The following is a 7,910-nucleotide window of genomic DNA, read 5'->3' on the forward strand; positions in this document are numbered from 1 at the left end:
TAAAAATTCTCATCCAATGGATTAATATTATAAAAATTCTCATCCTTCAAGAAATCGAACATAATTATCTGAACACGCATTAATCACATCAAATTGTGATGCTTCAACCTCTTTTAAAATATTTACTACTTCAGGAGCAAATTGAGACGTGCATGTAAATAAAGAATATTTCTCTAGCTTATCTTCATTGTAACCATAGCAAGCCTAAATTATCACCTCTGATGGTCATAGGCACATACCACTTCTGGTGGTTAACAAAATTTAGTTACAATGAGATATACGAAACACAATCACTTCTGGTAGTTGTATATTTTTTTTTTGCAAACTCTACCAGAGTTTAAGTGGACCTTTTATTGTTATCCGCATGACAATTCAAATACGCTTCATTAGACAAGTAATGATATAATATTAAAGGACATGGCTGCCAAAGCGTAAATAAAACCTGAAAAATTAATTAGAAAAGTAAATAGTGATGGCTATATATATGTTGGTACTATAATCCTTGTACGGGTACCATCCTTCTTAATCATTAGCCATATGTATTGATTGTAGCTCTATCTCAAGATGCAATATTGCTCACATGGATAAAACAAAATTGTTAGAGCATCATAATATTTGTAGTTAATAATAGTTGTCCATACAGAAAATACTTAACATGCGAAAGCAAGATTAGAAACGAACCTTGTTCAAAGTTATGAGATTTCTAGGTACATCTACCTAAGGCAGCTTTGGCTTCCATCGTATTTTGCTCCAAATTATCTCAAGTTAGAGATAACTATACATTCAAACATAGAGACTCGTGCTGATAACGTGTTATAAAATAAAGACTATAAAAAAAATAAACTGAAGACAAGTATAGAGGGAGATTGATATTTTGTTCAACTTTCAAACCGATATATATAATGAACTGAAAACTCCTCTATTTATAGAAGAAAGGAAGCAGCTGCGAGACTTTTCTTCAGCTGCTTGTAAGATGTCTACATGAGCTGCTTGCAACCTGCTGTTTAATAAGAAACTGCTGCAAATCATTTCATTGAGTTGCTTGCAACCTGCCTGCATCATCTGCTTGTAGATAAACTCCAATAGAGTAAGATTATCTATAGCAGAGTAATAAATGGACATCCACAAATAATAGTTTCATAACAAGGATGAAGTATTAGCTAAAGTATCTCTTAAAAGAGAACACAATTTTTTTTGTGAGTTTTTTTTTTGGAGGGCAAATGAAACACAACTAATATCTAAAATGTGACTCTTTTTTTAATTATTATTTTCAATTTTCTCAAGTAAAATATACAAAAAGGTAAAACAAAAGCTAAAATGTGTAGATTAGACTTAAAGAATATTTACATACTAAAAAGTGGTGAAAAATTTAAATATGGTCAAAAATTAGGTGCTCACAGTATTAGAATGTCATCAAACATTTCAAGATGTTTAAATTAAGAAAGTGTCACGATCCCAAATTCCCTCTGTAGGATGTCGTAATGGCACCTAGTCTCTAAGACTAGGTAAGCCTATCAATGCGGAATAATAATAAATATCTGAAATAAACAAACTACAATTCAAACAATTTCAACTCCCAAAACCCGGTAGAAATAAGTCACAAGCTTCTAAGAATTTATTCTCAATGTCTCTATATGTCAAGGTCTAAATAAAATATACGGAAGCAACATAAAATGATAGAAGGGGACTCCGGAGTCTGCGGACACTGACAGATACACCTCGAAGTCTCCGTGCGCAGGTAACCCACTGACGTCTAGGCTGGTAAAATATACCTGGATCTGCACAAAAAGATGTACAGAAGCGTAGTATGAGTACACCACAGCGGTACCCAGTAAGTGCCAAGCCTAACCTCGGTAGAGTAGTGACGAGGTCAGGTGAGGCCCTACTGGAATATAATAATGGCATGGTAAAATGTTTATCAATGTAGTAAAATAAAATAACATTGGAAATGAATCAAATAGTATGTCACATTTAATGACATCAAATAATTACAAATAATATCTCGTGGAATCAAAACAGAATTTCCTTCAACTTTATGAAAATCATAACAATTAATCGAAAGCAACTATGGCCATAAATCAATATCAACAAGGGCACTCCCGAGGTACCGCCTCGTAGTCCCAAATCATAAATAAATTCACAATATCTCATTTTCTTATATCACCGCGGGAGCCTTCACAATTTATTTAAAGAAAATATTTTTTTCCGAAATAGCATCCCGCGTTTTAGCCACCCTTATCACACCGCATGACTTCTAGTAGTTCCCCTACTAGCCACGCGTATCAAGCCACCCTTATCTCACCGCATGCGTTTCAACACCCAGACCTTATACCACCGCATGCGTATCAATATCACAATATATCACAATTTGCACCTCAAGTGCTCAAATAATTTAACTTGCCAAAATAATTCAACAACAATCTTTTTCCACAATAAAGAGCTCACGGCTCATGCCAAAATAAATCATCAATAATAGTTTTCCACAATAAAGAGCGCACGGCTCCCTCACAATGAGTATAAAAATATTCAGGAGTAAATAATTTAGGAAAATAATATTTTAAAATTTTTACTACGTTGCTTCAATATCAAGTTTAAAAATGTCAAATACTTCATATTAATAATATTTAATTTAAAGAAAATCAACCTTCAAATAATGCACAGAATAAAAGAAACCAAATTTCAACTAAACAGGTAAAACAATTAGTAAGAAAAGATCAAACAAATTTGAAGTATATATCTCAGATCAATGATGAAGAATATAACAAGATAAAATAATTTAATAAATGCGCAACAGTGATCTACACAATTTTAAAATATAATCTTTCGTAATTTAGCCCGTGTACACACTCGTCACCTCGTGCACACGACTTTCAACATATTTTAATAATCATATCAATACCAATCCTAGGAAAAATTTTCCCCACACAAGGTTAGACAAATCACTTACCTCGACTTGCTCCAATTTAATCAAGTATTATGCTTTTTCCTCGATTTTCTGACTCCGATCGACTCGTATCTAGTCATAATTAATTCGATACAGTCAACAAAAATTATAGTAATCAATTTCATAAGAAAATATTATATTTTCATTAAAATCCGAAATTAGCTCAAAATTTGCCCGTGGGGCCCACATCTCGGAATCCGGCGAAACTTATAAAATCCGACAACCCATTCAATTACGAGTCCACCCATACCAATTTTACCAAAATCCGATAACAACTCGACCTCCAAATCTTAAATTTTCGTTTTTGGAAGATTTTGCAAAAATCTTGATTTTTCTTCCAAAAATTCACGGATTCATGATGTAAATGAGTATGGAATCATGAAATATAATCAATATAGGATAAGGAACACTTACCCCAATGTTTTCCCGTGAAAATCGCCCAAAAATCGCCCAAGAACCGTGCTCCAAAAATCCAAAACGAAATGAATGAAATGACCATTTTTGGTCCTTAAGTTTCTGTCAATCCGTCACTAAAAGTCCATTTTTCGTCACTAAAAGTCCACCAGAAACAGCTCTACCAGTCTTACTTCAATTGATCATAACTTTATGTACAAATATCCAAATGATAAATGGTTTAACTTTATGGAAATTAGAATCCTCGGACTACAACATTCATGTTTTGCAATTTTTCTGATTCCTTATGCATTGCGAGATATAAGCTCCTAAAGTCGGCTGCATGCATCAGAATTTCTGGCGAAACTGCTCTACCAGACTTCATTCAATCCGTCATAACTTTCTGTACAATTGTCCAAATAATGCATAGTTTAACTTTCTGGAACCTATAATCAAACGACTACAACTTTCATGTTTTGCAAATTTTCTGATTCCTTATGAATTGGGAGATATAAGCTCCCAAAGTTGGCTCCACGCACGAAATTTCTGCAACAGAAATTTCCAGCACTTTTTGTCCGAAATCCATTCCGTTTACCTTCCGAAATCCACCCGAGACCCTCGGGACCTTAACCAATTATTCCAACATGTCCCAAAATACCATACGAACTTAGTCGAGGCTTCAAACTACATCAAACAACATCAAAACGACAAATCGCACCTCAAATCAAAATCAATGAACTTTGAACTTTCAAATTCTATATCTTATGTCGAAACACATCAAATCAATTCGGAATGACTTCAAATTTTGCACACAAGTCATAAATGACATAACTGAGCTATGAAAATTTTCAGAATCGGATTTCGACCCCGATATCAAAAAGTCAACCCCTCGATCAAACTTCCCAAAAATTCAACTTTCGGCATTTCAAGCCTAATTCTACTACGGACTTCCAAATAAAATTCCGATCACGCTCCTAAGTCCAAAATCACCATACGGAACTGTTGGAATCATCAAAATTCTATTCCGGTGTCATTTGCACATAATTTGACATCCGGTCACTATTTGAACTTAAACTTTTAATTTTTCATCAAAATTCCATATCTCTGGCTAGGGACCTCGGAATTTGATTTCGGGCATACGCCTAAGTCCCAAATCACGATACAGACCTACCAAAATTATCAAAACACTGATCCGAGTCCGTTTGCTCAAAATGTTGACCAAAGTCAACTCAGTTGAGTTTTAAAGCTCTAATTCACATTTTAATTTATTTTTCACCTGAAAACTTTCCGAAAAAATTTTACGGACTGCACACGCAAGTCGAGTAATGATAAATAGTGCTTTTCGAGGTATTAGAATACATAATTAATTATTAAATTTAAAAATGGCATTTTGGGTCATCACAGAAAGTGTCATGTACACAAGGAGGAATAGAAACTAACTACTGCGCTGACTGAGATTGTAATGAGGAAAGGAAGAAAAAGGAAAAGGAAAATGGTGTGTTTGACAAGACGAAAGTCACTTTTCAGAAAAGAAAAAAAAAAGAGGAAGTTATTTTCTGATTTTTGTTACCAAAAAATATTTTTCATCAAAAGGAAAAAAGATGGCTTCTGCACTTACGGACGGAAGTCATTATTTTACAACTATCTTGATTTCTAACCTCATAACTTGTTCCAACTTCCAACTAATATTTATACATTACTATTATTTATCGTTATAACTCAAAATTTCACCAAATACTGTCCAGTTTGTTAATATTATTATTGATTTTTAATTAACATTTCTTTCCGGAACACTCACCAACTAAATAATAGTAGAAAACATTTTTTGAAAAAATATTTTTTCATTGATAGCATTTTTCACGGAATATGATTTCAAATCATCAATGCAAGGCTCCAAAATGGGCTGAGAACGTATAGTTGTATTGTCAAATGTAACTGAAGAAGCATGCGATCTACATATTTATACATCAATTCTGAGATTTTCCAAGCCATTGTAAAACGAGGCCAACAAAAGTACTAGTGATACAACAAATACAGGAAATGAGTGATGACCACTCTATCACTAAAACTATCAACCAAATTCACAACATATTATTTATACACAAACAGATTTTTACCAGTAATGCAACAAAAAACCGATCAACTGGCCAAAGGTTCTCTTCCCTGACCATTGTCAAACCCATCACAAGGTTTGGTAGATTTATTAGCTTTCCTCCTTAACACCACAATCCAAAGAATTATTACCAAAAACAGAGCAATCACTCCTACTACCGCGAGAACAATATAGGCAGATCTCCACTTTGTTGCAGGACTTAGTATGTCAAAACCTTTGAACACATTAATCACGCCTAAGATAAGCACTGTATATCCAACTCCATGATGGTATATTGTGGAAATGACACCATGTATACACTTTTAAGCATGTTGTTTAAAATATATCCACGGTTTACAATGTATTTAAAGATTAGCCAATTCGCTCAAATTTCAGCACATCGTGTCCTAAACTTCGAAAATTGTCCAGAAGTTCGAATCTTATGTGCTGAATTTTAAATTAGCAGCTCAAAAATTCAGGACACTAATGGGTCGTTTGGTACATGGGATAAGAATAATAATCTCGGGTTAAAAGTTAGGATTAACTTTATCCCATGTTTGGTTCGGGATATTAGCGAATCCCTAGTTAACTTTTACAGTAGAATGGTAGGATTAGTTATCCCATATAGAAAGTGGGATAACTAATCCCATGGAATATCCCACCCCATCCGTATATCCTGGGATATCCCACCATTGTACCAAACGACCCCTAAGTCCTGAATTACAAATTCAGGATACTTAGTCCTAAAATTAGGGTGAATTTGCCAATCTTTAAATACATTGTAAATTGTGGATATATTTTAAACAGCGGGCTTAAAAGTGGCTACTGGTGCACTTCTCCCGCATATATTCCAGTAAAAATTGATACTTATGGTCCTACTTGGGCCTCAATCGCATGGTAAAAACCTAAAACCAAAATGAAGAGCAGAACACCAAGAGAAAAATTAATTTCTACCATTAATATCCCCAAGTACACAGTGGCGGAGAATTGCAGAACCAGGAATTCTGAGAAGGGGATTTAAAAAAGAAACATAAGTGCCATATTTGAGGTTTGAACTTGTGACTTAAAGTAATTTCTAAGTCACCTTTATCGCTACACTAGAAGTTCAACAATGGAGTATTTTATATGTGTAATTGTTTTACTCTATTTGCACTTCCTACGAGGGGAATTCAATTGAACCCCCTACATGCAATATAGGGATGCCCCCTACAAGTACACAGCTGTTCAAAGAGACAAAATTAACTATCTAAGACGCGATAATTAGGAATAACATAAGATACATGAGAAGAGAGAGGATAATGATTTAGTACTTCGGAATAGAGCAACAGTACCTGCAATGTTGCAAGGGAGAAAAGTGCAATCCCAATATTACGATGGCCGCTATACTGAACACCCTCTGATTCACTTCCAAGCTTGAGACCTAGTTGCCCAGCCAGCAACAGCAATGGCATAGGCAGAAAACTGGCAAGTAACATGAAGATAAAACCATGCATGATTTGAAGACTGGAAAGTTTTCAAGTACCTTGCAATGACAATACAAATTGGAAATAGAATTTCCCAACTAATAGCATTGAGGACTCCATGTACCTGTATCAAAATTATAGAACTTATTGCTTGCTCCCCACTCCAGTCTCCAGCAAAAATTGTTCTACTACCAATACATAACAATTTTGATATGACCACAAAAAAAATGGCCTTTAAGTCTTTGTCTGAAGATAGCATAGTGCCATAATTTGCTTCAAGATCCTCAAGACAAAACCTAATTCTTAGACCAAAATTTTTGTTTAGAAGTTCTTAAATCTTGTTCCACGAATGATGGAAACTTTAGAACAGCTAAAAGACAGGGAATAAATACAAAGTTAGCAATGAAAATAAGATTAATTCCATTATTTCCAAAAAAACTGAAATTGTTTTCGATCTTTCGTGCCAATTAGGTGCCAATTGAAGACAAAAAACACGAATAAACAATTTGGGGATGCCCGAAAATGTAATTTTTCTTCCTTTCAGTTCCCACAGGATATCCTTAGATTAAAAAGCCTTTAATTTGCATAAGATAAAGCTCAAAAACATTAACTAAAAAGGTCAATAATGATTCAGAAAATTAAATTACCAGTAATGAGTGGTTTGACGGTAGTCATTCCCTAAGAAAATGTTTCTCATGAGAAGTCATTTTCTGGTGCTTCGTTATCAACAAAAATATTTTCCAACAAAAAGGGGGAAATGACTTCCATCACTTATGCGCGAAAGTCATTTTTTACAACTACCTTGATTTCTAATTTTATATTACTTGTTCCAACTAATACTTTTAGACATTAATATTTATTACTCAAAATTTTCATCAAAATCATTCAGGAAAAATACCTGCAAATAACTTGCTAAATCGATATATAACCATATCATTCAGGAAAAGTAACAAACCACAAGCAAAGTGTACTGAACAAAGTTACAAGAAAAAGAAGGACAGGAGATGATGTTCGACAA

The 7,910-nt window shown here is 34.1% G+C and overlaps 1 long non-coding RNA gene across 1 annotated transcript; it reads right to left on the reverse strand.

Annotated features, from left to right (window-relative positions):
• Window positions 1–1,456: 1,456 nt before the first annotated feature.
• On the reverse strand, window positions 1,457–7,675 carry LOC142176545 (uncharacterized). The gene is made up of 3 exons (XR_012705210.1): window positions 7,540–7,675; window positions 6,761–7,016; window positions 1,457–1,778 (listed from the first exon to the last, which is right to left on the reverse strand). It is a non-coding gene; the product is annotated as an uncharacterized LOC142176545 (long non-coding RNA).
• Window positions 7,676–7,910: the final 235 nt, after the last annotated feature.

Source organism: Nicotiana tabacum, chromosome 22, assembly GCF_000715075.1.
Source record: "Nicotiana tabacum cultivar K326 chromosome 22, ASM71507v2, whole genome shotgun sequence".
Lineage (NCBI taxonomy): Eukaryota > Viridiplantae > Streptophyta > Magnoliopsida > Solanales > Solanaceae > Nicotiana > Nicotiana tabacum.